Genomic DNA, 7,647 nt, shown 5'->3' with positions numbered 1-7,647 from the left:
CCCCCCACCCCCTCCCACCTCCACCCCCACCCCTTCCAGAGGCTTGTGAACATGTTCAGTCAAACCCCGTGGGGGTCAGTGGGCCGGGCCCAGGGAGGCACCTGGAGACTGCGGGGGAGGAAGGCCCCAGGCCAGGTGTTAACACTTGTAACAGGCAGGAATTACAGCTGGCTGGGGCTGGAGCTGCTGAGGAGCTGAGCTGGCTGGAGGCTGTTGATCCCACAGACAGACAGACAGACAGACAGATGGGCAGATACCAGATCGGATGGCCAGGCTTTAACCGGGTGGTCTCCCTTCTAGGGCAGGCCTTTCCCTGGGGGGATGTGAGGGGAAATTAATCCAGGGCTCCTGGAAGTGAGTTAACAGCCCACCTACCCACTGCACCCCCACTGTGGGTGGAGCTTCACCATCCAAAGGGAGCAGAATGGTAGCTGATCTTTTGGTGTTCTTCTGCTAGGATCACCTTTAGCTTAAAAAAAAAAAAGAAGAAAACAGATCAAACCTCCTAATACCGGAGCTGGGTTATGGGCTTGGAAGAACCTGCTTTAATGTGCAGGGCGGTGGTGGGGGCAGCGGGGAAGGGCTTGCTCAGATTCTCAGAGCACTTGATCGACAACTTCAGGGCCAAGAGGTGATCAATGGGTGGAGTCTGGGACCCCAGTCCTGGGCATCATCCCCACTCCACCCCAAAGGTCCTGAGGGTTTCAGGTCTGGAATGTCTGCCCCACAGTTAACCCTGCCCCAGCGGGAAGCCCTTCTGGGGGGGGAGTCAAGAGAGGTAGGAGCTGGACTTCTTTGGTGCCAAATCCTGTGGTAGGTACATGCTGCAGTTTCCTGGAGTCTGATCTGTGGCATATGGATGCATATTCCATCCCTGACAAAGGTGGAGAAACTGAGGTGGACAGAGAGGGCTCTGGGTGGAAATTTCCAGACTCCGCCAGGCAAGGCCCTCCCGTCCTACTCAGGTCAGAACTTGGTGTCAATAAACATTAATGACATTCAAACAGGAGGAGTTGAGAGGCAGCGTGGAAATGGGCAGGGGAGCTGTGACTCCGGGATTTTCTCTAGACTTGGAATAGGTCTCTCCTCAATCTGGGTGGGAGACAAGGAGCCTGGAGTTGAGGCAGAAAAGGAAGATTTTCCCGTTCTCAGAATATGGTGAGCCAGGACCTGGTGAGGAGGACTTTTTCTACCCAGCTTGTCATAAGCCACAGAATCCGTTTAAAGTTTCCACAGAGGGAGAGACATTCTCTATCCCTGTCGCTGATTGGTGGAGAACATACACCTAACATCTTCCTCCCCAAAGGTTAGAGCCCTCCTGATATAACATCTATACATCCATGTTTTCCTGGGTGCTGGAAAATGGGTAGAGCTGGGAGCAGAAAGAGCTGCACCTGAGTGCCGAGTTTACGACCCACTGGCTGTGCAAACTAAAGTGAGTCTCTTTCTTTCTCTGTGCTTCAAATCCTCACCTCCCTCTGGGCTTCATTTCCTTGACGACACAAGAGGTCCCTTCTGCCTATCAGAGTTGCAGGGTTATGGTTATGACAGGGACTCTATTTGTTGCTGTTATGTGGAGTCTGCCTTTGACAGTCCACCCCTTTATTTCTGCAGCCCTGTCTGACCTAAATCCCAAAGCCAGCTGTTCTATTGCTGCCAAGCCAGCCTGCTCACACTTCCCAACCTCACCCCGACACCTGCATTCCCCTGGAGCCAGACTGCTTATGCTTACATCCGACTCTTTCATACCCAGGTGGAATGTTCCTAATCCAAAATTCAAAATCTGAAATGCTCAGGAATCCCAAATATTTTGAGCACTGACAGAATGTCATAAGTGGAAAATTCCACAGCTGACCTCAATGTTTGTGATTTTGTTTCACATACAAAATTGTTTAACATACTGTAAAAATTACCTTCAGGCTATATGTATAAAGTGTATGTGAAATATTGTTGCTCAGATTTTGGTCCCATCCCCAAGGTATTGCATTACCTATATGCAAATATTTCATAGTCCAAAAAAAAAAAAAAATCAGTATCAGAATATTTCTGGTTCCAAGTATTTGGGGTAGGGGTATACTCAAATTGTGCTATTTGGGTGACCTCGAATAAGTTAACCTTTCCAAGTCTCGGTTTCCCCTTTGTCAAATGAGGGTAGTGATTGCCTCCACCTCTCGGGGTTGTTGTAAAAATTAAATGAATGAATACAGATAAAGCTTCCAGAATGACACCTGGCATAAAGGAAGTACTATAGACATGTAAGTTATTTTCACTCTTTATCTGCAAGTTCATGGCTCATTTAAGTCCTAGATACAACATAAATGGTACTTGGGCAGATGTAGAGTTGAGAGGTAGCATAGAAATGGAGTGGGGGAACCAGCAGTTGGCGTAATGGCTATGTCGCTGGACTCCCATGTAGTCGACCACGGTTTGAGTCCCGGACCTGATGGCTTAAACTCATGCCGGGCACATGTGCATGCCCAAAATCCCTAGAGGAGAAGGGACTGCGCAGTGGACATCCCCCCCGGGGGGGGGTGATATTTTGCTTTCTGTTTCTCTGTCTCTCTCTGTCTTTCTGGTGAGCTCACGCGCCCTATAGCGAAACCTCTCAAAAAAAAAAAAGAAAAAAAAAAGAAAAGAAAGAAAGAAATGGAGTGGGGATCTAAACTTGCCTCTTCCACGAAGCCCTCTCGGATTGTTCCCATCTTTCTCTGTGTTCTCATCTGCAGGGCCACCTTACCCCATAATGTTTGGCACTGATGACTATGAGCCTGTAGCTTTATTTTTAAATAGAGGGCGCTCAGGCAGATTAACTTAACTTCAGCTCTGCTGGCCCAGGAGGGGAGGTGGGGTAGAGAGGGTATGAGCATCTCCACTAAGCTTCCATCCTATCCCAAAGACTGCTAGACTCTTGCAGCCACTGCCATTTCCACCTGGGACCTCCAGCTCGACCTGGAGGTGGAGGGGGGGAGGCAGGCTCGCCAGGGGGAGTGGCACCAGGGCCGCCCGGAGCAGCCTGAGCAGAAGTTGCTCCTCCAGGAGCTGAGAGATGATTCAGAAGGTGATTTATGGACGGAAGGCAGAAAGCCTGGCTCCTGGCAGAGGCCTGCTGCCTAATTACATTCTTTGGGGGTGGAGGTATGTGTATGTGTGGGGCGGCAGCCGGGGATAGACTTCTGCCTCCTCCCCCTGCAAACCTTGTCCCTTTGGCTGTCCCAGCCCCAAGCAGGGTCCTTCTTTCTCCTACTGCCAGAGAAGGACTTCTCTGCTAGTGAAAGGCCAGGCCAGGCAGGAATAGCTTCTGGGAGTGGAGAAGGTGAGACAAGGAGAGGAAATAAGGTCCCATCTCCTGGGACTCCTCCAAAGAAGTCTGTCTGTCTGGAGGCCGGCTGGAAAGTGGACTCTTGGGAAGGATCTCTTGGTCCTTCTGGACAGGTGAACCCACACGGACAGAGAGTTTCTAGAATCTTCTGACTGTGGCAACTCCACACTTTCCCATGGGTGCTCTGAGGGCCTTCTTTCAAGTTCACTCCTTTTTGGTTGCTGATTCTCCGTGGGTCACAGGGCTGGCCACTAGGCCCCCCACTGAGGATGGAAAGCAGGCTCTAGGGTGTTGGGCCACTTGCCTTATGTGAGCACAGTGGCTGCCACAGGTCCATGAAGGACAGGCAGGGTCAGCCTTGTTCCAGAGAATAGAGAAGTGGGGGAGCTCACCTAGCCTCATGCCAAGCTAACGTCTCCGGGGGTCCCCACGGTTCCACCTGCTGAAGCGAAGACCATGTCTGTCCCCACTCGGTTTGGTTCCTTCCTACTTGGTTGTCGGATTCCCTCTGTTAGCCCTGGCCACATGGTGGCCAGCCCCGCAGCACCCCTCCGGCAGCTCAGTTCCCACGTGGTCTGCGTGGCAGCCTTGGAGCCCAAATCCTTCGCTCCAGCTACTTCTGGTTCTGGAGGCTGGAAAAATGTGGGGCACGGGGTTGCCGAGGCCAGTAGATAGCGTCTATTTATCCGTTTGCAGCTCGGTTTGTACAGCCGGGAGGAGTTGGCAGGGGTCAGGATGGGGACACTAGACAGCTCTCTGGTTCCCCCTCAGGCGGGCCTTCTCAAAATGGCCTCATTATGTGTGTGGAGTGAATTCCAGCAATGTCAGGCACACCCTTACATCCAGGGGAAGGATGGAGATGCAGAGGTGTGCTTGGGGACAGGAGAGGGCAGTATGAGGCTGGGGCGGGGAGGGGGGGGAGGGCGGACCTGAGGCCTGGTGCTGCCGTTGGTTATGGCGTGCTATCAGGCAAGTCCCTGAGCCGTTCTGGGCCTCAGTCACTAGGGGAGTTGGACGAGCTGCTGGCCCAGGACTTCGGGCTCTGAACTGTCCATTCCCGGGGTTGTGTTCTCTGTCGGGATCATCCAGCTCTTGGGTTATCTGTGCCTAGTGGGAGCTCGCTCAGGATAGCAGGGAGTTTGGGGCACTACCTTTCACACTCAAACAGCTGTGAGATTGTGGACAAGTATCTAATCTCCCTGGACCCCAGTTTTTCCCAGCTGTAAAATGGACAGTGCTAGTAACACAACCACTTGCTGGGCCTCCCTATATGGCTACTAGAACTTCAGTCGGATTATTCTTTTTTTTCTTAAAGAATAATTTATTTTGTTTATTTATTTATTTATTTATTTTTAATTCACCAAAGAGGGAAAGTGAGAAAGCAAGCTGCCAGGCCTGCGACTCAAACTGCAGTCAGTTATGTGGGAGTCCAGCACCTTAACCACCATGCCACCTGCCGGTCCCTGGATGGAGTAATCTTTATGAAAGCACTTTGAGAACTATGGTCTTTCCAGAGACGTTAACTATCATTGCTTGTCCTAGAACAGAGGAATTAGACCCAGCCCCTGCTCTGAGTGTGCTAAGGATGAGCCTAGAGGTACCCTCTGAGCTTCTGGGCATGGGGACTTGGTATTTCTAGTAGGGGAGGAGGAATGGGGTTGCACAGGGGATCCTCTTCTCCCTATAGGCCCTGGGGAGGGGAGAAGAGGCCTCAGGTTTCAGGCCAAGTGGTCACAGGCATGCCTAGGCTCACAGCTCAGGGGAATCCTGGGGCTCCTCTCAGCCTAATGCAAAGCTCACAGCGCTGAGCCAGACACAGGTGGAGGTTCCACTCAGGACAGAGTGGGAGACATGGGGGCTGGCAAGACGAGGGGAGGGTGAGTGCTGGCTGCTGGAAGGTGCTCTCCTGAGGCCTGTGGTCATCGGAAATCCCAACTGCCTGGCGAAGGCCTGGCAAACTGGGAGATGGACAGCCTATTCCTACAAGCCTGGCTGGAAAAATGGGGAGGACTGAATGTGCGTGCGTGTGCGTGTGTGCCTGTGTGTGTGTATGTGTGTGTGCGTGTGTTGGTGAGGGGGATGGGAGTAACAGGCTGAGGACCCAGGTCTATCAGGAGGGCCTTTCTGTGAAACCTGCCCCTGGGCACAAAGTCCCACTTATCTGCCAGAGCCAGCTGGGCCAGCGAGGAAAACCAATCTCACAAGGCCCATTAGGAATGCAAATAGGGGCTTGTGACTGAGCAGTGAACAAGCATCCTGCCTCCTGTCCAGCTCCTCGCCACTTATCTTCATAACGTGGATTTCCGAGGGCGTCACTCCCCTGCTCTAAAACCTCCTGTGGCTCCCCACTTCCTGTCTGACACCGCAGGTCCCTGTGATTCGGCTTCGACCCACCTGTGCAGTTGTACCTTTCATAAACCCCTCAAGCCTCCCTCCAGCATCCCACTCCAACCAGAAGACTGACCTCTGAGAGCGTTCACTGAAACACTTCCACCTCCTCCTCTGACTCGGACACACAGCAGTGGTCAGTCTGCTCTGCTCAGCTCAGCTCAGGCCCTGCTTGGCTCAGACCATGTGACTAACGTGGGCCCTCAGGAGGGTGTCCCAAGACAGATGGGACCCCATACCTTAACAGGCTGCTGTCCCAGAAACTGAGGTAAGCCTCGTCTCCGCAGGCTCAGGTCCCTAGGCTTCTTTTATCCATCCGAACTAAGTTAGTGATTTGTGAACTCTTTCATCCTCCAAGTTCACCAGCTCACACTATGCTTAGGCATTTAAGTCCTGGCTTTTGTTTGTTTGTTTGTTTGTTTTTTAAGGTTTTTGCCATAGGGCACATGTGCTCATCAGAAAGAGACAGAGAGGGAAAGTGAGAAGTCACTCCCCAGAGGGATGACCACACCACAATCCCTTCTCCAGTTTCCTCTTGGCATTTTGGCACCTGGCATAATTTTTAAGCCATTGGGTCTGGGACTTGAACCGCTGTTGGCCATGTAGGAGTCCAGGGCCCTAACCACTACACCACCTACTGGCTCCCTCAGTTTTAAGACTCTAACCGGCGAGACTTGTTTTCCCTGCAGAACCAGGTCCATTGGTTTGCCATCCACTTGCCACAGCCTGGTCCCTATGCACACGTCACGATCTAGACCTAAACCTGCCTAAACCGTCTATGTTTTACTGTGCAGATGTGTCATGACTTTTCTAACCACCCAATAGATAGACTTCTTATTTGGGGCAAGAATTTACTTACTCATATTCTACCTCGTTCCCCAAAAGATGGTTTCAAGACAAGATTACACTTGGCCTTCAACTTAAAGGTTGCTGCTTTGGGTTTATTGATACCTTTGGGCCATCTCTTAGCTGGGGATAAGCATGAGTCACTGGCAAACTTCATGTGTCGCCAGGCTGTCCTCAAGCTGGGATTGTGGGTTGCTGGCAATATGGCCATGTGAGCATTTTTGTTATCTCTGGGGTCAGTGAGAGGGTGGGCTTTGTCAAATCACTGCTTCCTGGGCCTCAGTTTTCCCACTTGTGAAACAGCACAGAGACAGAGTAAATGATCTCTAGGCTTACTCCTGGCTATAAGCTCTTTCCATCATTCTACTGAGTCCTTTTTCTCTTCTGCTTCTGGTCTTCACCCTCCTTCTGCCGGAAGCAGTCAGACAGAATCTGGTAAAACTGATTTTTCACTGAGCTTGTGCACTTACCGCTCAGCTGTGTCTCTCCCTGCAGGTCTGGCATGTCTTCTCCTGGGTATGTTTACCCTTATGTCCTGGCTGTTAGGAAAACCAGAGTCAAATTTGAAGCTTGATCCTTGTACCCATATTAACCTTGACTTGACTTCTCCTTTACTGATCCTGCTTTTCTGTTTTCATCTTATCTAAGCCGATTTGTTTCATAGTATAAACTACTTGAGGGTAGGCACTGTTCCTTGTACGCCGCCGGATTCTTAGTGCCTGGCCTGTACACAGTAAGTGCTCGATAAATATTTGTTGTCTTTGGAATGAATATGTGTTGTCAGGGCTTCAGGTCCTGTCTGGAAAGAGGGAAGGCATACGTGAATTAAAAAGCCAAATAAACATTGTTCTATCAGGGAGTTGGGTCTGACCAGAGAGTGAGAATTCCGGTTGGTGCCTCTATCATTGGTTTTCCCCAGTGTTTATCTTGTGTTCAGGGAAGTCATTATCTTCTCTTTCCTTCGTGATCTGCTTCATTCTAAACCTGAAGTCGGTGCCTAATCTTCCTCCTGGGACTCTCATTTCTGGCTGATCACTGAACTTCCCCTTCCCTGGCTCCCCTCACGGCTGGTTCTTTCCCTCCCTTGGAAGCTG

The sequence above is a fragment of the Tupaia chinensis genome, unplaced genomic scaffold (assembly GCF_000334495.1).
Source record: "Tupaia chinensis unplaced genomic scaffold, TupChi_1.0 Scaffold000624_1, whole genome shotgun sequence".
Classification (NCBI taxonomy): domain Eukaryota; kingdom Metazoa; phylum Chordata; class Mammalia; order Scandentia; family Tupaiidae; genus Tupaia; species Tupaia belangeri.
The sequence above is the reverse complement of the archived record's forward strand: the minus strand, read 5'-3'. Positions refer to the sequence as shown.